This window comes from Bubalus bubalis, chromosome 7 (genome assembly GCF_019923935.1).
Source record: "Bubalus bubalis isolate 160015118507 breed Murrah chromosome 7, NDDB_SH_1, whole genome shotgun sequence".
In the NCBI taxonomy this organism is placed as follows: domain Eukaryota; kingdom Metazoa; phylum Chordata; class Mammalia; order Artiodactyla; family Bovidae; genus Bubalus; species Bubalus bubalis.
Genome location: NC_059163.1, coordinates 112,918,217 through 112,944,955, shown reverse-complemented (window position 1 = coordinate 112,944,955; position 26,739 = coordinate 112,918,217).

Here is a 26,739-nt window from a genome sequence, read left to right as displayed (position 1 = left end):
AAATACTGAAGATTTTTAAAAGTTATTACTGTAAAAAATTGATGATGAAAAGACATTCAATAAAGATTAAAGGGTGTAAAATGTATGAAATACTATAAAATATTGGAAAATGGGCTATTGATTATTTAAAAGTATTCTGTACTACTTTTTAAGAAGAATAAATCAAAAGCTTTATCAGATGGATATTATATTATTTTATGGGATGCTCTCTCCATCCATGGTTTGATCTCCAAAATCTGATAAATTAGAACAGTATAATAATAATTCAAATGTTTTCTTTATTTTTAATAATATTAATCATCTAGATATTTTAACTTTCAAAGACAGTAAGATTCTTAAATAGCATTAATTATTACACCAGGAGTTCTGGTGTAATAATGCATGTTGACTTCTTGGCATGTGGCCTGTTGCTGAGAAGACATTTAAGTAAGTATTAACCACTCATATTTTATAAAGTTTATTTAATAAATGTTTTAACTACAAAAATATACTAAAAAGAATAATAAAGACTAAATATATTAAAAAAATACTTTGTATGTTCCTTCAAACTCTACTTAAAAAGGAGTATTCAAACACACAGTAAAAGCTAGTATTTTATATGTGAAGAGGATTATTTACATTTGTTGATTAAACATAAGTATGCATGCTAAATTGAATAACACTTAGTTTTTTTTGAAAACTAAGAATTGTAAGAAAATGGTATATGTCTTGTACCCAAATGGCGGCTGACACAATGTGACTCTATGATCAGAGAGTTGCGGCAGCTCGGTTTGCTTCTTATAAATTTGGATTATTATACTGCAGAAAATAGCAACCATGACAAAAGTAATTACTATTTGTTAAGCCATCTATTATCTGGTGATTAATATATCAGGCTCTCTTACACATGTAAATTACCTAACTTGGCCCTCACCATAAGTTTTCTGGGCAGAATAATTGTCTCCAATTATCAGAGAAGGGGGGCTTCTCTCATAGCTCAGTCAGTAAAGAATCTGCCTGCAATGCAGGAGACCCAGGTTCTATTCCTGGCTCAGGAAGATCTCCTGGAGCAGGAAATGGCAACCCACTCCAGTATTCTTGCCTGGAAAATCCCATGGACGGAGGAGCCTGGAAGGCTACAGTCCATGGGTTTCCAAGAGTCAGACATGACTTAGCAACTAAACCGCCACCAACAGAGAAGGGAACTAAGGTTCTAAGAGGTGTATGATTTGCCATATTCCCACATATATTCAATGACAGACTAAAGATTAACTATAACACTGCCTGACATGAAACACCTTTAAAACAGCTTGTTATTAGAGAGACTGACTGATGGACCACAGAGCAACTATGGTATTGGTGGTGCAGATTCATTAAGGTGCCCTGATTATGCCCTCCTCACAGTGCACATCACAAAGCCTGTTAATGGGTATTCTTAGAACTTTAGTAACAACGACACCCAGGTCAATGCATTCTGTCATAATGTCTTTGCTTTCATTGTAGTGGGCAAAACAAATATACACAGCACAAGCTCCTATTCTGCTACATCATTTCCTCAAGAATGCAGACCCAAAAGCGTTCTAAATAGATAAAAAATCTAGAAAATCATTTTTTAAAAGGTAGACTAAATGATTGAAACATAGAGGATCTAACCTATTTTTATGCGAAAGTCGCTCAGTTGTCTCCAACTCTTTGCGAACTCATGGCCTATATGGGTCCATGGAATTCTCCAGGCCAGAATACTGGAGTGGGTAGCCATTCTCTTCTCCAGGGAATCTTCCCAACCCAGGAATCAAACCAGGGTCCCCTGCATTGCTGGCAGATACCTACTTTTATGCCAGATTATAAATCATTGAACTGAAAATATAAGTGGTGGGCAAGACATTATTTCCTGAAAATTTTCACAGATGGTAGTCACTCTGGATGTCAAATAATCAAAACTAGTACCTGAATTTTAGACAATGAATTTCATTTACTCCCACAAGAGCTCTGCAAACACACAGCAATACTGAACAACTTTATCTAAACTATATTTACTGATATGATTACTGAATTGGATAGAATTTAATAATTCTCTTCAGTCCCTCTGGAGACAACTGAGGAAGAAAGAACACTTGAGTAGAATATTAAGAAGTACTTATTCCCAGACACACAATGGAGAAATATTTATAATTTGTTTGAAAATCAAATGCAATCTGAACTATAATTCTATTATAAATTATACATAATTTTAAATTTGATATAATTTCATTCATAGAACAATAGCAATCTAAGAAAATGTTTACTGCCTGACATTAAACACCTTTAAAACAGCTTGTTAATAGAGAGCATTGATTGATGCTTTATTTTATTAAATAAAACTGCATCAATATAATTAAGCAATAAAAATATAGATTACTGTTTAGAACTGTAATATTAACTGGTGGCTTTTCATCTGTAACAAAAAAGTCTGCAATTGCCCAAGGGTCATTTTTTCTAAAAGTAGCTATAATGAGCATATGAATAAGATATGACAAAAAGTAATGACCATTTAGTTCATATTAAAATTACCACATAAAGTTTCCATTTAAAACAGAGTTCAATGCATCTGGAATCATATTGTTCAATAATCTACTTTTTGTTTTAAAGAAGAAACTACCATGTATTTTATTACTTAAATCACTTACAAATAAAGACAACCATTTGCTGTTACATGGAATCTATATATGTTGAATGCTAGAAAAACATTTAATAACTTCACTTGAGGGCACTACATAAAGAGTTACAAAGCATGTGGTTAGATTATACAATATGTGTGAAGCATAAGACAGATCATGACACATTCTAGGCACTCAAAAAGTTAAGTTACAAACACCTAGGAACAGAATGGAAATCACAGAGTTCAGGCATATAAGAGGCAAGTTAGATAGGAGGAAGAAGCAACATGAGGTTAAAGTAATGGTGGGAAGATTTCTTCCTCATTTGCTCTGGGATCCCTTTACCCACTGTATATAACTATATACAATTGTAAAGAAATATAAAACTGGGGAAATATATTACGCAAATGTTTCCAGGCAGTGGTCAACCAAGTAGCACAGACCAGTGATTTTTTAAAAAAGAAAACAATGAGAAGGTTCCTATGATTTTCTGGTTTTCTGCTTTGAGGCAAATTCTGGATTCTGGTACAAAGAACAAAACCAGAACCTGGTTGCCTATCTTAATTGAAGAGATACAGATTGAGATGCAGGGAAATGAAGATGGCTAAAATTTGTGAAGAACTGGAAAGGACCTCAGGGAAAGAGCTCCAGAAATCTGTATAAGGCTCCCCTTGAGTGATACACTAGCATGCATGTTCATGAGATTACACTCTGCAAAGAAGGAATGAAAGAGGAGTACCTGAGTAACAGAAGCCAAGCAAATCCCAGAGGACACATGGAGTTCAAGATCCAGCAAGAGAGAGAGGAGAGAACTTGTAGAATAATGGGATACTCAGCAGAGATCAGCAGACAAGTATATATGAGAGTAAATTCAACTATAGACATTCACAAACAAAGTGTAAAAGCCAGCCTTTATAAAACAAACTAAACCTCAAGTAAATGATCTGCAGGTTAAAACAAAAGTAGTTCACTTTTTAAAGGAAGATACCAACATTTAGTTTCTCAACAATGGAATATCTGGCACTGAATAAAACATAATTAGACATAAGAAGATGCAGCAAAATATAATTAATAGTCAAGATTAATGTCATTGATATAGGAAATCTAAAAAATATATAGAAGTGATGGAGTTAGCAAACAGTCATTATAATAGCTATTATAAATTGGCTCAGAGGGAAACAAATGTAGGAAGAAGGAGATGAAAAATATTTTTTAAAAGCCAAGTGAAACCTATAACTTTAAGTAATATAATATCTGAAATGAAGTTTTACTAAATAGATTGAAAACAAAATTAGACCTTGCATTAAAAAATAGTAAACTTGAAGACATAGCAACAAAAAATCTAAATTTTTCACAGAATGAAAAAAAGACTGTGAATAATAGAAAAGGAGTAAAATATGGGAGAAAAATCAAACAGTTTAACATTCATGCAAATGAAGGGTATAAAGGAAGAGAGAGAGAAAATGGGGCAGAAATTAATATTGAAAAACTATTTTTTTCTAAAATTTATGTTAATTAGATTCATAGATACAAAAAGCTTATCAAATACCAAACTGAAGAATTCTAAAGAAAATCAGATTCAAGTATACCAAATTGAAATTTATGAAAACTTTTAACTAAAAGAAAATCTTAAATAATATTGGAGAGAAAAATACCTGTTTAATATAAGGCAAGAAATATAAGAATCACGTAAGAATCACAGCACGTTCTCTTTAGCTCATCTGGAAGGAAAACAAAACAAAACAAAACTTGTCAACTCAAATTAAATACCAATGAAAATATCCTTCAAAAATAAAGGGAAAATAGTTTTCACATAAATAATAACTGACGAAATTTATGCTAGCAGTCCTATATTGCAAAAAAATGTTAAGGAATTTTCTCAGGCAGAAGAAAAGTGATACCAGATACAAAATTGTATCAACACAAAGGCATGGTGAGAGCCAGAAGTAGTATACATGTAAGTAATTATAAAATATATTGTCTCATTAATCTTTTTATTTAAAATTGATTATTTAAAACTGCATTGTAGAGTTTCTTATCAATAGAAACAACAATAGGACAAAAGCTGTGAAGAGAAATGAGGAAGTGTATCAAGGTAAGGGTCTTACTTTTGTAAAACAGTATAATATATGGAATATATATATAATAGTATGAAGGTAGATGACAGTGGTTAGGGAAGAATACGTAAACCATGAAAATCATTATAAAAGTAAAATAAGGTAACATGCATCATAAGCCAAAGATAGAGACAATATTAAATTCTAAAGTATGTGTGCATTCTAAGTCGCTTCAGTCATGCCTAAGAATACTGGAGTGGGTTGTCATGCCTTCCTGCATGGGTCTTCCAGACCCAGAAATCAAACCCAAGTCTCTTGTGTCTCCTGCATTGGCAGGTGGTTTCTTTACCACTAGCGCCAGGTGGGAAGCCCAGAACACTCAATCCTAAGTAAGGCAATAAGTAACAGGGAAGTTTGGCCTTGCAATACAAAATGAAGCAGGGCAAAGGCTTACAGCATTTTGTCAAAGAGAACACACTGGTTATAGCAAACACCCTCTTCCAACAACACAAGAGATGACTTTACACATGGACATGATCAGATGATTAAAACCCAAATCAGATTGATTACATTCTTTGCAACCAAAGATAGAGAAATCCTATATAGTCAGCAGAAAAGAAAAAAAAAAAAAAAAAAAAAAAAAAAACCTTTAGCTGACTATGGCTCAGATCAGAAGCTCCTTATTGCAAAATTCAGGCTTAAATTTAAGAAAGTAAGGAAAACCACTAGGCCATTCACATCTGACCTAAATCAAATCCCTTATGATTATAAAGTGGATGTGACAAATGGATTCAAGGGATTAGATCTGGTAGAGAGAATTCTTGAACTATGGATGGAGCTTTGTAATAGTATATAAGAGGCAGTGAATAAAATCATCCCAAGGAAAAATGGACTCTGTGGGAGAGGGAGAGGGTGGGAAGATTTGGGAGAATGGCATTGAAACATGTAAAATATCATGTATGAAATGAGTTGCCAGTCCAGGTTTGATGCACGATAGTGGATGCTTGGGGCTAGTGCACTGGGATGACCCAGAGGGATGGTATGGTGAGGGAGGAGGGAGGAGGGTTCAGGGTGGGGCACACATGTATACCTGTGGCAGATTCATTTTGATATTTGGCAAAACTAATACAATTATGTAAAGTTTAAAAATAACATTAAAAAAAAAAGAAAACAAAGTGGTTGTCTGAGGAGGCCTTACAAATAGCTGAGAAAGGAGAAATTAAAGACAAGGGAGAAGGGGAAAGATATTCCCAACTGAATGAAGAGTTCCAGAGAAAAGCAAGGAGAGATAAGAAAGCCTTTTTAGGTGAACAATGCAAAAACATAGAAGAAAACAGTGGAATGGAAAGACTAGGGGTCTCTTCAAGAAGATCGGAGATACCAAGGGAAAATTTCATGCAAATATGGCCACAATAAACAACAGAAATGGAAAGGACCTAACAGAACCAGAAGAGATTAAGAAGAGGTGGCAAGAATACACAGAAAATCTATACAAAAAAAGGTGATAATGACCTAGATAACCACAATGGTGTGGTCACTCACCTAAAGTCAGACATCCTGGAGAGTGAAGTCAAGTGGGCCTTAGGAAGAATTACTATAAACAAAGCTAGTGGAAGTGATTGAATTCCAACTGAGCTATTTAAAACCCTAAAAAGATGATGCTGTTAAAGAGTTGCACTCACTATGCCAACAAATTTGGAAAACTCAGCTGTGGGCACAGGATAGAAAAATGTCAGTTTTCATTCCAATCCCAAAGAAAGGCAATGCCAAAAAAATGTATATAGTACTGTACAACTATATTCATTCCACATGCTAACAAGGTAATGCTCAAAATTCTTCAAGCTAGGCTTCAACAGTGTGTGAACTGAGAACTTCCAGATAGACAAGCTGGATTTAGAAAAGACAGAAAAACCAGAGACTAAATTTCCAACATATGCTAGATCATAGAAAAAGCAAGGGAAAAATAACCTCTATTTCTGCTTCATTAACTATACTAAAGCCTTTGACTTTGTGCATCACAACAAACTGTGGAAAATTCTTAGATAGGAATACCAGACCACCTTACCTGTCTGCTGAGAAACCTATATGTGGTTCAAGAAGCAATAGTTAGAACCAGACATGAAACAATGGACTGGTTCAAAATTGGAAAAAGAGTACGTCAAGGGTGTATATTGTTGTCCTGCTTATTTAACTTCTATGCAGAGTACATCATGTAAAATGCCAGGCTGTATAAATGACTAGATGGAATAAAATTTGACAGGAGAAATATCAACAACCTCAGATATGAAGATGATACCACTCTAATGATGGAATGTGAAGAGGAACTAAAGCGCCTCTTCATGACAGTGAAAGAGGAGAGTGAAAAAGCTGGCTTAAAACTTAGCACTCAAAAAACTAAGATCTTGGCATTTGGTCCCATCATTTCATGACAAATAGATGAGGAAATAGTGTCATATTATTTTCTTGGGCTACAAAATCACTGTGGACAGTGATTGTAGCCACAAAATTATAAGACTTTTGGTCTTCAAAAGAAAATCTATGACAAACCTAGACAGCATATTAAAAAGCAGAGAGATCACTTTGCCTAGTATCAAAGCAATGGTTTTTCAAGTAGTCATGTAGGGATGTGAGAGTTAGATCATAAAGAAAGCTGAGTGTTGAAGAATTGATGCTTTTGAATTGTGATGCTGGAGAAGATTCTTGAGAGTCCCTTTGACAGCAAGGAAATCAAGCCAGTCAGTCCTAAAGGAAATCAATTTTAGTTCATTGGAAGGACTAATGCTGAAGCTGAAGCTCCAATACTTTGACCACCTGATAAGAAGAGCCAACTCATCAGAAAAGACTCCAATGCTGGGAAAGACTGAGGGAAGGAGGGGAAAGACTGAGGGAAGGAGGAGAAAGGGGTGACAGAGGATGAGATGGTTGGATGTCATCACTGACTCAATGGATATGAGTTTGAGCAAACTCCAGAAATAGTGAAGGACCTGTAAGCCTGGTGTGCACTAGTCCTTGGGGTTGCAGAGTCAGAAACAATATAGTGACTGAAGAACCAACAAAATGAGGCAAAAGAGAATAGGGGGTGGGGGAGAACAAAAGCAGATGAGACAATAAAACATACAGCAGGATGAGAAACTATAATCTGAAAGTATTGCTACATATTTTAAATATAATTGAACATTCCAATTAAAAGGTAGAGATTGTCAGACTATATAAATACAGACCAAGCCTTATATTCTCAAAAAAAAACAAACAAACAAACAAAAAAAACCTACAATGTAAAGAAACACATACAAATGAGAATTCAAGGAGAGCACTATGATTAGTAATAAAGACACTTTATCACATTAAAATGATTAATTCCATAGGAAGATACCAAAAAACCACTTTTAACAGATTTTAAATAAGGCAAAAATTGCTAGAACTTCTGGAGAAGTAGACAAATTGACAAGTATAGTCTGTGATTTCAATGCTCCTCTTTCTGTAACCGATGGTAGAAGAGGAAAAAATATATTCTAGAGCAACACTGCTAGCCACCTCTACTTAAGAACTGCAGAAAAGAAACTCTTCAAGTGTGCATAGAGCATTCATAAAAATAATGACAGACCCTGGGCAACAAGAATACTTGATGAAAGAGGAGAATAATCAAATATATGTTTTCTGATCACCATGAAATAAAATTGGAAATCAGTAGTAAGGAAATCTAGAAAATCTCCACATAATTAGAAATCAACTTGCATATTTAAATAGAGTCCATGAGCCAGAGGAGAAATCTCAAGGGCAAAATTTTATTTTTATTTTTAAATTAATTTCTATTGGAATGTAGTTGCTTTACAATGTTGCATTAGTTTCTACTGTACAACAAAATGAATCAGTTATACATACACATACACATATATCCCCTCTGTTTTGGATTTCTTCCCCATTCGGGTCACGACAATTCATTAAGTAGAGTTCCCTGTCAAGCACAATATTTTAAAATAGTGATACATTATGAGCAAATGAGGCTTATGCCAGGGAAGCCTGTTAGTTTAACAAATAAATAATAACAATACATAGTCCCATAGTAAAAACTAAACAAATAATAATGATTGATTCAATTAATACAGAAAAAGTATTTAATAAAAATCAATACCTGTTGATAAAATTTTAGAATACGAGGAAGAAAAGGGAAGCTACTCCCTCACGTTGATAAGGAATATTTCTGAAAAGGCAAACACATTACAAAATGATAAACAATCATACAAGCAAACCAAGAGCTTTTCTCTCTGTGATCAGAAACAAGACCAGATGATTATTCTCATAATTCATAGTCAATATTGTCTTTGTATTCAGAAAACAGGATCAAGCAGACAAGCCTTAGGAATCTCACAAAAAGCAGTTAGAACTAAGTGAATTAAGACAAATTACAGAATTGACAGTACTCATACCAAAAATCAATTGTATTTGTATAGACTGACCACAAAAAATGATAAAATGTAATTTTCAAATACCATTGACAACAGCATCTGAAAACAAGATTACTTAGGAATAAGTTAAAGTGTATGCAAGAACTATACTATGAAAACTATAAAACATTGCCGAGATAAAATAAAGATTTAAATAAATGGATATATTATATATTTAGAATATCAATATTCTATTAAATATACCGATACATCCATGGTGGATTGATTTTTTTACAACATGTCAGGTAAATTCAGCAAAGAATTATATATCTTTTTAACAAATGATGTCATAATATCTATATGCACATTTGGAAATAAAAGCATATTGATCCTTAACTCACACTTTAGACAATATTTCATGCAAATTAAACAAAGATCAAAATGTAAGGGCTAAATCAAATTTACGCTTCTCTAAAAGGAAGCATAGGAGACAAATTTGAAATATTGTGCTAGGCACATATTTTTTGCTTGGAGAAAGCCTTGAATATAAAAGAAAAACAGTTGATAAATTTCTTTCAAATAAACCCACCATGTGGGTTTATTTGAAGTAAAAAGGTAAGCTATGTATGGAGTGGGAGAAAATATTATATCATATAGAGTTTGCATATATTTTGTTACATATATAATGTAATAAGATATTTTATATAAATAATGCATAATAATATACATATTTTTATCCCATTGCACAACTTACTTTTTCATTCATATTATGTATTATACTAATTAAATATTAATTTCATATTTTAATATAAATAATTATAAACATCTATATTTATATTAGCATATCTGTATTAATACCTGGACCTTTTCTATTTAGACATATTATACTTTTCAAAAATGAAAAAAAGTCTCATATTTCAATAATAGGAAGACAAACAACTAGATGCAAAATGTCAAGTTAGTAGAAAGGATATTACACCAATTAAAATATACAATTGATAAGTATATAAAACAGTGTTCAATATAATTAATAACCTGGAAAACCAAATTAAATCATAATTAGATACTGTAATATACTCATTAAAGGGACTCAAAGAAAATAACAATTATTATACATATGTTTATTATTATTTATTTGCAATTGTATAATTGATGTAATTTCTTGGTAAACTGAAGCTCTGCATTTTACAGTTACTTTTGCTTACCATGATAATGCATACAAAATGCAGATATTTTATAAATAATAAGAGATTTATCAAAGAATACCATTGTGGTTTTCAAGTCATAACACTTTTAATATAACAGGGTGCTCTTGGATGTCATATAAGTTAAACTACAAAATCCTTTTACTATGTTTGTTCCCCTAAGTTTTACTTCAAAACCTTTAGTCATGAGATAAGTTAACATATTGGTCTTTCTGAAATTACCTAAGTACTTTTAATTGGCACTTTAAAATTGTGCATTGTTTCTTGCTGACCTCTGTTCTCTCTTCTGTGCCCTGCCCTTCTCTGCTTTTCATCCTGAAATGCAGCATAGATTGCATCAGTGGGACTGCTTTGTCCTCTGAACTTCGCTAGATTGGTAAGGGCAGGGCACTAGGAGGTAGTGGAGGGTAGGAGGAGAGCAGTGAGGCCAAGGAGCTTTTTCTTCTCCCTCTTTCCTCTCGGTGTCACGGCATTTCTTTCTTTTATATATATATATATATATATATATATATATATATATAATGTTATTTTTTAACTTTACAAAATTGTATTGGTTTTGCCATATATCAACATGAATCCGAAACAGGTATACACATGTTCCCCATCCTGAACCCTCCTCCCTCCTCCCTCCCCTTATCGTCCCTCTGAGTCGTCCCAGTGCACCAGCCCCAAGCATCCACTATCGTGCATCAAACCTGGACTGGCGACTCGTTTCATAGATGATATTATACATGTTTCAATGCCATTCTCCTAAATCATCCCACCCTGCCCCTCTGCCACGAGTCCAAAAGACTTCTATACATCAGTGTCTCTTTTGCTGTCTCGTATACAGGGTTATTGTTACCATCTTTCTAAATTCGATATATATACATTAGTATACTGTATTGGTGTTTTTCTTTCTGGCTTACTTCACTCTGTATAATAGGCTCCAGTTTCATCCACCTCATTGAAACTGATTCAATGAATACAGTAAAGTTGCAGGATATAAAATCAACACACAGAAATCCCTTGCATTTCTATACACTAATAATGAGAAAATAGAAAGAGAAATTAAGGAAACAATTCCATTCACCATTGCAAAAAAAGAATAAAATACTTAGGAATATATCTACCTAAAGAAACTAAAGACCTATGTATAGAAAACTGTAAGCACTGGTGAAAGAAATCAAAGAGGACACTAATAGATGGAGAAATATACCATGTTCGTGGATTAGAAGAATCAATATAGTGAAAATAAGTATACTACCCAAAACAATTTATAGATTCAATGCAATACCTATTAAGCTACCAATGGCATTTCTAACCTTAGTTGCTCTCATCTGCAGTGAGAACACATGCTGAGCACCATGCAGGCCAGGTCTTTTCAGATGCACTGTGCTTTCTCGACTGTCACCTTCAGGATTCCCACCACAAGTACCCACTGCCTGCCTCAGCATCGCTGGTTGGTTCACTAAGCTCTGTCTTCTTTAAATTATTTTTAATAAAATTATTTTGAACATGCCCTGTTTTCTGTCACCACCCTAACTGTCAATAGTATTATGAGCAGGATTCTGCATTGGGTTTGCTCTCCTATATATGAGGAGACATATGACATATGACAAAGTGACATCAATTTTTAACTGGAATGCCATATAGTGAACAACTGATTGAGGGCAAATCCCTGAGTTATCAATTGCCTTTGGCACTTAATGGCTTTGGCAAAAAAAAGTTATTGCAAAGATTATGGGATGGGATGATTCCTTCTGACTATTCTGAAGAATATAAATATTTGTTAAAAAAAAAAAAAACTGAACTCCTAATTTATGTCACAGGTGGCTACCCAGAAAATCTTAATAGCAGCCTTAAATAGTCTCTTATTTGTAGTAGCATAGGGCAGTCAGCATCTGACTGCACGATTTCAGTTACAATGTTGCTGTGCCATGAAATGCATGACTTGCCAAATCATTTAGACCCAAGGAAATAAAATTTGTTGGGAGGAATGGAGCCATGACATTGGGCAAAAGGAGACAAAGCTTAAATTTGGAATCTAAAAGTCCTCCTTCAATGTTGTTGTCGATGGAAGCAGCTCTGTTCCTTCAGCTCAGAGAATGAATCTTCCTTGCAAGGAAATGTTTCAGTGACTCCATTTGGGTAGTTGCCTCAAAATAATATGCAGATAATTTTCAATATCTATCTTCATCACCCCTCATTGCCTTTGGTCTCATAATGAGATTTATATCTGAATATTAACCAGAGGGGGAAAAATGCACAGCCCTTTCCAAAAGGAGAAGCTGTTGCAAGATCTTTGATAATTTCATTTGTCAAGAGCTAAGGGAGAGTGTTGGGAAATATTCTAAGAATATTATATGAAAGAACAGAAATTGTGACATTGAATTGAGCCAAAGTTATAAATAGTAGAGTATTCACCAAGGATTCTGAATAAAATATGAAATAAAGCACCTGTGTGTTCTGGGTACACATTTGAATCAAATTACCACTGGGGTTTCACAGACCTGTTAACCACACCCTAGACCTGGGTCAGTTTACAGACATGCAATATACTAACTTGGAGGGAGGTCTGGTTATTTAGGAAAAAAATATAATAAGGCAATAAGTCTACACTGCAAATCTTCCCCAAGCTTTCTCCAGAGGGAATTTTGGCCATTTATCATGGTGAAAAATTATGGGAAAAAGCTATATACCTCAGCCTTCTGTACAATCTAAAATCCAGGTAGGATTGACTGATGGGTGATTGGACTCACCCTGTAAAGATATGGTGACTATGGGATTTCATATTTTTTCTGAGTTAGGAATGCATTTTTCTGAAATTAATCAAAGGACAAAAACAGAAGCTGACTGGTAAAGAGGGTGGAATCTTAGGGACTTTTCCTCTAATCTACTGTTCTTCTCTGTTTGTGGCCTGATGTTTACAGGGTGGCTTCTGTAAACTATGCCATTAAGATCCTTCACCTTCTGGATTCTACTTGGGAAGCTAAAGTAGTATAATTGTTGCCTTACAACAATTCCCAATCATCCCTGCCCATTCTTTGAGCTATTTTGTCATGCATTTTACTTTACACATGCCACAGAAACACAATATACTGCCACTATTTTTTCTTCAGTTAAATTCTGATGACTGTACAATGAGTTTCTTACTAGGAAATTGACTATTGCTGTGTTCAAGTCCTCCTTTTTCTCTAAGACTACTTGCATTGGAGAAGGAAATGGCAACCCACACTGAGGAATTTGCCTCAGGAGGTGCTGCTGAGCTGTACCTCTGTACAAAAGTTTGTGGTCACAGATTGTTAGGCATATTAAGCTTTATTGAATCTCATCTTTGAATTGATTTGTAGTAACTTCATTAAGTGATAAATTCAAGGTTGCTTGAATATTATACTAGGAGTAATTTTTTAGTTTATTCCAGGATTTGTAGATAGGAGACATTCACATTGCAGTCATAAGAAAAATGCCATAGTTTAAAATGCTGTTTTAGGGACCTCTCTAGAAGTCCAGTGGAGAAGGAAATGGCAACCCACTCCAGTATTCTTGCCTGGAGAATCCCAGGGATGGCGGAGCCTGGTGGCCTGCTGTCTATGGGGTCGCACAGAGTCGGACACGACTGAAGCGACTTAGCATAGCATAGCATAGAAGTCCAGGGGTTAAGACTTCCACTTCAGGGAGCCCAGAGACCCAGGTTCAATCCCTAGTCTGGGAATTAAGCTGTAAACTGCAGAAAAACAGAAAAAGAAAAGTATATAATTTAAAACACTGTTTTTTAAATCCAAAGAGACTTCTTACAATACTTTATAATGAATATGAGTTCTTTTTAACCAATTATATTTTTTTCAATTTTATTTTATTTTTATTTTTAAACCTGAAACACTGTATTAGTTTTGCCAAACATCAAAACGAATCCGCCACAGTATATTTTTAAACATTGTGTTCTTTTGAGCAATTTTTTGAAAAAGTGCTTTTTTTTTTCCCCTGGGTTCTACCTTTCATGGGGGTTTTATAAGTGATGAATTAACAATAATGAATAAAAAAAAAATACTTGGAAAAGGGAAAGCCATTGGAAGACAACTACATTTTGAAAAGAAATGTATTATTATACAAGACAATATCTGTTACTGTTTCCTCTATTTATAAATAATATTTCTCAATACTTTAAATCATCTTTTATAAAAGGTCCATTTTAAATTTAGATTTGAAAAGAATATATTTTAATATAATAACAGATGGAAATATTCCATAGAAAGCTGGGAGTAAATCCCAGCCCTTCAAAGACTGATTTTTGAGAATGTAGTTTTATGTTTAAAAGTTTTAGAGCAGGATATAATCCACATTTTCTATTTTTTTATAACCTCCAAGTGCCGTAAAGGTATATTTAATATTTTTTCTGAGAAGGCTTTATTCTCATCATAAACTTTCTGTTAGTGAGCTATATGACAACCTAGCAAAATAATCTGCCATCTATTTCTGCATCCTCTTTAAGATCAAACTACCTGTTTATAGACACTAATGACTCACCTTTAGAAAAAAGATTCAGCCTAATCATAAATGACATGCCTGAGTGTCATCACTTTTTAATTACAATCCAACAACTTTGGGGGATACTTACTGAGTATCCAGAATGCACCATGGAGCATGCAAGAAAACTTGAGGAAATAGCACTGTTAAGGAGTTCACACTTAGACAAAACAGGCTCTATTAAGTTAATACAGTATCATACATAAATCTGTGTGGATAATAACTGCAACATAATTTTCAGCATGAATGAATCAGTATATTATAAGAGGGAATTTTTGCTGAGAAAGTGAGATCAGAGTGTGAATTAAAAAGGTTAAGAGAATGCAAGTGGATAGAAAGAAAGGGGATGGTAAAAGAAAATAAGTGCAAATATTTGAGAACACTGTTGTATACTTCATTCCACAAGAAAAAAAAATATATATATATATTTATATTTATATTTATATGGGGGAAAGACAAAAAACCTGCCAGGAAAATCTGTCTGAGATTCTCATGGGAAGTTGAAGGGGAATAAATGATGGAATCCAGGGTGGAATATAAAGAATTCTCATAGTTTGTAGCAAAATCCCTAACTTAATGCTTAGTGCTTAGTGTTTATGAAATGAAAAATAGATGATTTTATACATATGTAAAGTTAAAAAGCTATAAAGAGAAAATGAATCATGATAATCTCACTTAAAATATTAGAGTGGGGTGAATAGAAATGATGGGGAGGACATAAAAAACAAGCTACATTTCATCTGTCCTTATGCGGGTCAAGGACATTTGCAAGAATTAAAATGTAAGTAACAGAGACTGATGAATGCAGGCACCAAGAAAAGTAAAAGCAAGAATGGTTTACAGTGATTGGCTTGATGCAAGAGACTGGAGTGGAATATTACTACTTTAGAAGGTGTGCATGCATTATGTCAACTAATTTTTCAATATATGTAAATTTACTTCCTGAAAATGAGTGTATTACACCTAAAAAGTATTAAAATTCTGAGATATTTTATTAAAAGTGTCTCTCTCTCTCTCTCTCTCTCTCTCTCTCTCTATATATATATATATGCTGCTAGGTCGCTTCAGTCGTGTCCTACTCTGTGCGACCCCATAGACGGCAGCCCACCAGGCTCCCCCATCCCTGGGATTCTCCAGGCAAGAACACTGGAGTGGGTTGCCATTTCCTTCTCCAATGCATGAAAGTGAAAAGTGAAAGTGAAGTCGCTCAGTCGTGTCTGACGCTTAGCGACCCCATGGACTGCAGCCCACCAGGCTCCTCCATCCATGGGATTTTCCAGGCGAGAGTACTGGAGTGGGGTGCCATTGCCTTCTCCATATATATATATATATATATATATATATATATATATATATGTATTATATATGGGCTTCCCTGATAGCTCAGTAAAGAATCCACCTGCAATGCAGAAGACCCTAGTTCTTTTCTGGGTTGGAAAGATCCACTGGAGAAGGGATAGGCTACCCACTCCAGTATTCTTGGGCTTCTCTTGTGGCTCAGCTGGAAAAGAATCTGCCTGCAATGCAGGAGACCTGGGTTCCATCCCTGGGTTGGGAAGATCCCCTGAAGAAAGGAAAGGCCAACCACTCCAGTATTCTGGTCTGGAGAATTCCATGGACTGTATGGACCATGGGGTAGCAAACACACACACACACAAACACACACACACACATATATGTATTATATATATTAATATATATATATATATATATATATATATATTCTTGTTCAGATTCCTTTCACCCATAGGTCATTACAAAATATTAAGTAGTTTCTTATGCTGTGTAGTAAGTCCTTGTTGGTATCTATTTTACATATAGTTGTATGTATATATTAATCGCAAACTACTACTTTATTCTCCTGCCCCCTTTCTCCTTTTGTAACCATACATTTAGTTTCTGTGAATCTGGGTCTGTTTTTGTTTTGTAGATAAGTTTATTTGTATCACACATATATCAGATATAATAGACTTTAAAATAAAGATTGTTACAAGATACAACAAAGGATACTATATAATGATCAAGGGATCAATCCAAGAAGATATGACAATTGTAAATATATAGGTATACAACACAGTAGGGCCTCAATGTATAAGGCAAATCTTATTTACTTTAAAAAAGAAAAACTAAAATAGCCAGGACATGGAAGCAACCTACATGTCCATCAGCAGATGAACGGATAAGAAAGCTGTGGTACACATACACAATGGAGTATTACTCAGCCATTAAAAAGAATACATTTGAATCAGTTCTATTGAGGTGGATGAAACTGGAGCCTATTATACAGAGCGAAGTAAGCCAGAAAGAAAAACACCAGTACAGTATACTAACACATATATATGGAATTTAGAAAGATGGTAATGATAACCCTGTATGCAAGACCGCAAAAGAGACACAGATGTATAGAACAGTCTTTTGGACTCTGTGGGAGAGGGAGAGGGTGGGATGATTTGGGAGAATGGCATTGAAACATGTATAATATCATATGTGAAACAAATTGCCAGTCCAGGTTTGATGCATGATACAGGATGCTTGGGGCTGGTGCACTGGGATGACCCAGAGGGATGGTATGGGGAGGGAGGTGGGAGGGAGGTTCAGAATGGGGAACACGTGTACACCCGTGGCAGATTCATGTTGATGTATGGCAAAACCAATACAATATTGTAAAGTAATTAGCCTCCAATTAAAATAAATAAATTATATTAAAAATAAATAAAATAAAATATGTACAAGGAGGCACAATGATTCCTGTGTTGCAAATATGCTGAAGGGGTCAAAAGCATACCTTTTAATCTCGCCTTATTTTTGCCCTTTTCTTAATTTCTCTTGTTCATTTTTGCATCAAGTTTTAACATATTAAAATGTGATTCACTATTCATTGGCTTCATCAAAGAAAAATGACTTTCAGAAACCATTCAAAATATCAACTGCAATAGAGAATCTCTTTGAAGCTAAAATGTCTGCCCAAATTATTAATTCTTTTGGTGAATAATTTGTAGCTTCACTTGTGTCTGACTCTTTTTGACACAATGGACTGTAGCCTGCCAGGTTCAGCTGTCCATGGTATTCTCCAGGCAAGAATTCTGGAGTTGGCTGACATGCCTTCCTCCAGGGATCTTCCTGACTCAGGGATCAAACCTCTGTCTCCTACATTGCAGGCAGATTCTTTATTGTTATTATGCAGATATTGTTAATGTCATGAAAATATTTATGAATACAACAAAAAGATAATAATAGTAAACTTTTATTTGTCTGTGGTTACAATTTTGTTTTCTTTTGATGAGAGATACCCTCAGCAACTTTCAAGAATGCGACACTGTATTATTAGCTGTGGTCACCATGCTATGGGCTTCCTAGGTGGTGCATTTAGTAACACAAGAGACACGGGAGATGTGGGTTTGATCCCTGTGTTGGGAAGATCCCCTGGAAGAGGAAATAGTGATCCACTCCAGTATTCTTGCCTGGAAGATTCCATGGGCAGAGGACCTGGTGGGCTGTAGTTCTTGGGGTTGCAAAGAGTCAGACCTGACTGAGCACATGCACAGCACACTATGCTATACCTTACATCCATATAAGTTATTTACTTTATACCAGAAGTGCTTTTTTGGTACCTTTGAATCCCTTTCACCCATTCTGCTCATCCCCCACCTCTGGCAACCACCAATATGCTCTCTACATTTTGTCTGAGCTTTTTTGTGTTTTTATATTCCACATATAAGTGAGATCAAACAATATTTGTCTTTCTCTGACTTATTTCACTTAGCATAATGCCCTCAAGGTCCACCCATCTTGTTACAAATGGCAAGATTTTATTCATTTTATGGCTGAAAAAAATTCTATTGCCTGTACATATATTCATATCTTCTTTGTCCATTCATCCATCAATGGACATTTACTTTGCTTCCATATCCTGACTATTGTAAGTAATGTTGATATGGACAAAAGGATGCATATATCTTTAAAATTAGTGTTTTTGTTTTCTTTAGGTAATAGTCAGAAGTGAAATTGCTGGATTAAATGGCAGTTTTATTTGTAGGTTTTTTTTTTTTTTTTTTTTAAGAATTTCCTGGTTTTTTTTTTTTTTTTTTTTTTTTCCCACAGCATGAGTGCTTACCAAGTCGCTTCGGTAGTGTCTGACTCTTTGCAACCCTATGGACAGTAGCCTACATCTATTGCATCTCCTTCATTGGCAGGCAGGTTTTAACACTAGAGCCTTGGGAAACCCATTTTCGACAGAGGCTGCATCAATTTATATTCCCACCAGGAGTGCACAAGAGTTCCATTTTCTTCACATTCTTTCCAATATTTGTTATTTGTCTTTTTGAAATTAGTAGTTTTAACAGGTGTGAGCTGATCCTCATTATGGTTTCTATCTGCAGTTACTGAATGATATTGGATGATTAATGATGTTAATCACCTTTATTGAACCTTTTGTATGTACTACACACTATGCTAATATCCGTATTTGCATTTTAGTTAAAAAATTCTATAAAATCTTCACAAATATTCTATAAAATAGGCAATAATATTGCCTTATTTTACAAAAGAATAAAGAAAATTTTAGAGTGTTCACATAATTTGCCTACGGTTCTAAGCTCAGTTCAGTTCAGTCACTCAGTCATGTCCGACTCTTTGCGACCCCATGAATCGCAGCATACCAGGCCTCCCTGTCCATCACCAACTCCCGGAGTTCATGTCTAGTATTTCTTAAAACTGAGATACAAGCTCTATCTGTCACCTGTGTATTTAATTTCTTAATTGATCACTGATTTTCCAAGCTGCAAGTATTATGCTATTAAGAAATTAAAAATATTCTTAATTTATTTTCCCTAGGCTTAAACTCTACTGCCACAATTGTAATTGCAGACACTAGCTGTCATAGCTGCTTTGATTGCATTTTTGCACAAATACTAGACAACTTTTTTTTAAAGCAACAACTATATATATATATATTTTTTGTTTTGTATTGGAGTATAGCTGATTAACAATTTTGTGATAGTTTCAGTTGAACAGTGAAGAGACTCATATATTCATTTATCCCAAACTCCCCTCCCATCCAAGCTGCCACATAACATTGAGGAAAATTCCCTGTGCTACATGATAGGACCTTTCTGGTTATCCATCTTAAATACAGCAGTGTTAAGTCCCTCTAGTAATCAATAAATTACAATAGCATTTTAAGTTTTATATTCAAAATCTGCAGGCTTTTAAATAGTATATCCTGTGGGGTCAAAGATTCAGGGAAGTAGTACTTTGGCTATCAACTCCTGGTAGTAATTAGTTGATAAACATCCCCAGAGGGAAATTTAGTCTGAAATAAAAAAAAAAAAAAAATCACCATTTCATTTCTGAACATTTTTTATTAGCTACAAGTTGCTTATTGTAGTTTGATTATAAAATTGAAAAATCAGCATGCTAAACATCAGTGAGTAGATCATTTAAAAATAATGCAATATTCAATGCATTTGTTCAATGCAAAAATCATGCAATTATTCAGTGTTGTGGTATTATACAGTTATTAATGGTGAAATTATATAACAACATTTAATGACATGCCAGTGCCAAGGGAAAAGTGAATACCTCCAAGTTGGACTATAAACATGTTTCTTTTTCATATTTGCATAAGTTTTATAAATTGTACCCTAATGTCTACTAGGGACTTCCTTGGTGGCTCAGACAGTAAAGCGTCTGTCTACGATGTGGGAGACCCGGGTTCGATCTCTGGGTTGGAAAGATCCCTTGGAGAAGGAAATGGCAATCCACTCCAGTACTATTGCCTGGAAAATGCCATGGAGAGAAGAGCCTGGTAGGCTACAGCCCGTGGGGTCGCAAAGAGTTGGACACGACTGAATGACTTCACGTTCATGTTCAATGTCTACTAGGGTGGATGTCTACTAGAGGATTCCCTAGTAGCTCAGACAGTAAAGCATCTGCCTGCAATGCAGGAGACACAGGTTCAATCCCTGGGTCAGGAAGATACCCTGGAGAAGGAAATGGTAAACCATTCCAGTATTCTTGCCTGGAGAATCCCATGGACAGAGGAGCCTGGTGGGCTACAGTTCATGGGGTTGCAAAGAGTCAGACATGACTGAGTGACTAACATACACACCCTAAAGTCTAAGTACTTTTTGAAATAAAAATTAACAACTCAAGCAAAATATCCTAATAAGGGTTCCATGGAGAAATAGACTTCAGTAGATACCAAGTAATGTTCTAAAACCTTATGCAAAATTTCCATTCTCTGGGAATTTGAGTATTCTTCTGTGGATAAAGATAATAGCCTACATAGAATTCTCAAAGGAGAGTAATAACTCAAGTTTCAGAACTATTAATCTAGATACTACATATGAAGAATATTAAGTTTCATTTCTTTGATTATTATGGACAATGCTAAAACTCAAAATAAACTATTCATGCATAATAATCATCATTTACTAAGACAAATTTTTTAGGGTCTATAGTCACAAAGAAAATGTCAAAATATATTTTATGGCTTTGGATTTCTTAAATATTTATTATAGTGTATTTTTAATTTACTTATATTCATTTATTACAGAGTGAAATGTATGACCATAGTATTCTTTAGTAAAAATAAGACCAGATTAAGAAATCTACTTAACAGAGATAAAATTTTAGCAAGCTGAAATAACTAAATGTGTGAGTTTGTGCATAGAATCAGGATTCAGGTATGTAGCAAGTTGTCATGAATTATGTAAGCGTAAGAAATATGTCATTCAGTAAAATCTAAAATATTATCTGTAAGATTTTTACTATTTTTCATTTAAAAGATGAATAGATGGAATATATATTATGATTACTTGATAATAACTTTATTACTTGAACTTTTACAATAACACATTTTTATGGTCAATATCATATACAACAAAACTTTTATTTTAATAAAGTGGCATAGTCCAATTTTTCACTAAGAAAATAACATTTCCATCTACAAAGATTTATTTTTCCTTCTCAAATTGATGCTACTTATCATTATTAATTCAACTTTATAAACAAAGATAAAAGAGTACAGGGAAGTTACATCAGTCAGTCAGTTCAGTCGCTCAGTCAGGTGCAACTCATTGAGACCCCATGAACCACAGCAGTCCAGGCCTCCCTGTCTATCACCAACTGCCGGAGTCTATACAAACTCATGCCCATTGAGTCGGTGATGCCATCAAACCATCTCATCATCTGTCATCCCCTTCTCCTGCCCTCAATATTTCCCAGCATCAGGGTCTTTTCAAATAATAGCTATTCGCATCAGGTGGCCAAGTGTTGGAGTTTCCAATTCAACATCAGTTCTTCCAATGAACACCCAGGACTGATCTCCTTTAGGATGGATTGGTTGGATTTCCTTGCAGTTCAAAGGACTCTCAAGAGTCTTCTCCAACACCACAGTTCAAAAACATCAATTTTTTGGTGCTCAGATTTCGTTATAGTCCAACTCTTACATCCATACATGACTCCTGGAAAAACCAAAGCTTTGACTAGACAGACCTTTGTTTACAAAGTAATGTCTCTGCTTTTTAATATGCTGTCTAGGTTGGTCATAACATTCCTCCCAAGGAGTAAGCGTGTTTTAATTTCATGGCTTCAATCACTGTCTGCAGTGATTTTCAGTTCAGTGGCTCAGTCATATCCAAATCTTTGTGACCCCATGAATCGTAGCACGCCAGGCCTCCCAGTCAATCACCAACTCCAAGACATCACTCAAACTCATGTCCATCGAGTCGGTGATGCCATCCAGCCATCTCATCCTCTGTCGTCCCCTTCTCCTCCTGCCCCCAATCCCTCCCAGCATCAGAGACTTTTCCAATGAGTCAACTCTTCCCATGAGGTGACCAAAGTATTAGAGTTTCAGCTTCAGCATCATTCCTTGCAAAGAACACGCAGGACTGATCTCCTTTAGGATGGACTGGTTGGATCTCCTTGCAGTCCAAGGGACTCTCAAGAGTCTTCTCAAACACCACAGTTCAAAAGCATCAAGTCTTTGGTACTCAGCCTTCTTCACAGTCCAAATTTCACATCCACACATGACCACTGGAAAAACTATAGCCTTGACTAGCATGCCTTTGTTGGAAAAGTAATGTCTCTTCTTTTGAATATGCTATGTAGGTTGGTCATAACTTTCCTTCCAAGGAGTAAGCATCATTTTTTTGTATTAATTTATTTTATTTTTTAACTTTAAAATATTGTATTTGTTTTGCCATATATCAACATGAATCCGAAACAGGTATACACGTGTTCCCCATCCTGAACCCTCCTCCCTTCTCCCTCCCTGTACTATCCCTCTGGGTCGTCCCAGTGCACCAGCCCCAAGCATCCACTATCGTGCATCAAACCTGGACTGGTGACTCATTTCATAGATGATATTATACATGTTTCAATGCCATTCTCCCAAATCATCCCACCCTCTCCCTCTCCCACAGAGTCCAAAAGACTGTTCTATACATCAGTGTCTCTTTTGCTGTCTCATGTACAGGGTTATTGTTACCATCTTTCTAAATTCCATATATATGCGTTAGTATACTGTATTGGTGTTTTTCTTTCTGGCTTACTTCACTCTGTATAATAGGCTCCAGTTTCATCCACCTCATTAGAACTGATTCAAATGTATTCTTTTTAATGGCTGAGTAATACTCCATTGTGTATATGTACCACTGCTTTCTTATCCATTCATCTGCTGATGGACATCTAGGTAGCTTCCATGTCCTGGCTATTATAAACAGTGCTGTGATGAACATTGGGGTACACGTGTCTCTTTTAATTCTGGTTTCCTCAGTGTGTTTGCCCAGCAGTGGGATTGCTGGGTCATAAGGCAGTTCTATTTCCAGTTTTTTAAGGAATCTCCACACTGTTCTCCATAGTGGCTGTACTAGTTTGCATTCCCACCAACAGTGTAAGAAGGTTCCCTTTTCTCCACACCCACTCCAGCATTTATTGGTTATAGACTTTTGGATCACAGCCATTCTGAATGGCGTGAAATGGTACCTCATAGTGGTTTTGATTTGCATTTGATTGCTGCAATCACCATCTGCAGTGATTTTGGAGCACCCCAAAATAAAATGTGACACTGTTTCCACGGTTTCCCCATTTATTTCCCATGAAGTGATGGGACTAGAAGCCGTGATCTTAGTTTTCTGAATCTTGAGCTTTAAGCCAACTTTTTCACTCTCCTCTTTCAATTCCATGAAGAGGCTTTTTAGTTCCTCTTCATTTTCTGCCATAAAGATGGTGTCATCTGCATATCTGAGGTTATTGATATTTCTCCTGGCAATCTTGATTCCAGCTGTGCTTCATCCAGCCAGAGTTTCTCGTGATGTACTCTGCCTATAAGTTAAATAAGCAGAGTGACAATATACAGCCTTGATGTACTCTTTTCCTATTTGTAACCAGTTTGTTGTTCCATGTCCAGTTCTAACTGTTGCTTCCTGACCTGCATACAGGTTTCTAAAGAGGCAGGTCAGGTGGTCTGGTATTCCCATCTCCTTCATAATTTTCCACAGTTTATTGTCATCCACACAATCAAATGCTTTGGCGTAGTCAACAAAGCAGAAATAGATGATTTTCTGGAACTCTCTTTCTTTTTCCATGATCCAGCAGATGTTGGCAATTTTATCAGGTTCCTCTGCCTTTTCTAAAAGCAGCTTGCATATCTGGAAGTTCACAATTCACGTATTGCTGAAGCTTGGCTTTGAGAATTTTTAGCATTACTTTACTAGCATGTGAGATGAGTGCAATTGTGTGGCATTCTTTGGCATTGCCCTTCTTTGGGATTAGAATGAAAACAGACCTTTTCCAGTCCTGTGGCCACTGCTGAGTCTTCCAAATTTGCTGTCATATTGAGTGCAGCACTTTCACAGCATCATCTTCCAGGATTTGAAATAGCTCAACTGGAATTCCATCACCTCCAATAGCTTTGTTCATAGTGATGCTGTCTAATGGCCCACTTGACTTCAGATTCCATGATGTCTGGCTCTAGGTGAGTGATCACACCATCGTGATTATCTGGGTCATGAAGATCTTTTTTGTACAGTTCTTCTGTGTATTCTTGCCACCTCTTCTTAATGTCTTCTGCTTCTGTTAGGTCCATACCATTTCTGTCCTTTATCGAGCCCATCTTTGCACGAAATATTCCCTTGGTATCTCTAATTTTCTTGAAGAAATCTCTAGTCTTTCCCATTCTGTTGTTTTCCTCTATTTCTTTGCATTGATCTCTGAGGAAGGCATTCTTATCTCTCCTTGCTATTTTTTGGAACTCTGCATTCAGATGCTTATATATTTCCTTTTCTCCTTTGCTTTTCACTTCTCTTCTTTTCACAGCTATTTGTAAGTCCTCCCCAAACAGCCATTTTGCTTTTTTGCATTTCTTTTCCATGGGAATGGTCTTGATTCCTGTCTCCTGTACAATGTTATGAGCCTCCATACATAATTCATCAGGAACTCTATCTATCAAATCTAGTCCAATAAATCTATTTCTCACTTCCACTGTATAATCATAAGGGATTTGATTTAGGTCATACCTGAATGGTCTAGAGGTTTTCCCTACTTTCTTCAACTTAAGTCTGAATTTGTCAATAAGGAGTTTATGATCTTCGCCACAGTCAGCTCCCGGTCATGTTTTTGCTGACTTTATAGAGCTTCTCCATCTTTGGCTGCAAAGAATATAATCAATCTGATTTCAGTGTTGACCATCTGGTGATGTCCATGTGTAAAGTTTTCTCTTGTGTTGTTGGAAGAGGGTGTTTGCTATGACCAGTGCGTTCTCTTGGCAAAACTATATTAGCCTTTGCCCTGCTTCATTCCATATTCCAAGGCCACATTTGCCTGTTACTCCAGGTGTTTCTTGACTTCCTACTTTTGCATTTCAGTCCCCTATAATGAAAAGGACATGTTTTTTTTTGGTGTTACTTCTAAAAGGTCTTGCAGTCTTCATAGAACCATTCAACTTCAGCTTCTTCAGCATTACTGGTTGGGGCATAGGCTTAGATTACCATGATATTGAATGGTTTGCCTTGGAAACGAACAGAGATCATTCTGTCGTTTTTGAGACTGCATCCAAGTACTGCATTTTGGACTCTTTTGTTGACCATGATGGCTACTCCATTTCTTCTAATGGATTCCTGCCCACAGCAGTAGATATAATGGTCATCTGAGTTAAATTCACTCATTCCAGTCCATTTTAGTTTGCTGATTCCTAGAATGTCAATGTTCACTCTTGCCATGTCCTGTTTGACCACTTCCAATTTGCTTTGATTCATGGACCTAACATTCCAGGTTCCTATGCAATATTACTCTTTACAGCATCAGACCTTGCTTCTATTACCAGTCACATCCACAACTGGGTATTGTTTTTGCTTTGGCTCCATCCCTTCATTCTTTCTGGAGTTATTTCTCCACTGATCTCCAGTAGCATATTGGGCACCTACCGACCTGGGGAGTTGTTCTTTCAGTATTCTATCATTTTGTCTTTTCACACTGTTCATTGGATTCTCAAGGTAAGAATACTGAAGTGGTTTGCCATTCCCTTCTCCAGTGCACCACATTCTGTCAGACCTCTCCACCATGACCCTTCCATCTTGTGTGGCCCCACATGGCATGGCTTAGTTAGACAAGGCTGTGGTCCATGTGATCAGATTAACTAGTTTTCTGTGATTATGGTTTCAGTGTGTCTGCCCTCTGATGCCCTCTCACAATACCTACCATCTTTCTTGGGTTTCTCTTACCTTGGACGTGGGGTATCTCTTCATGGCTACTCCAGTAAAGCACAGCTGCTGCTCCTTACTTTGTACGAGAGTATCTCCTCATGGCAGCTCCTCTGGGCCTTGAACGTGGAGTAGCTCCTCTCAGCCCTCCCGCACCTGCACAGCCGCTGCTACTTGGAACCCCCCCAAAATAAAGTCTTGCACTGTTTCCACTGTTTCCCCATATATTCGCCATGAAGTGATGGGACCAGATGCCATGATTTTAG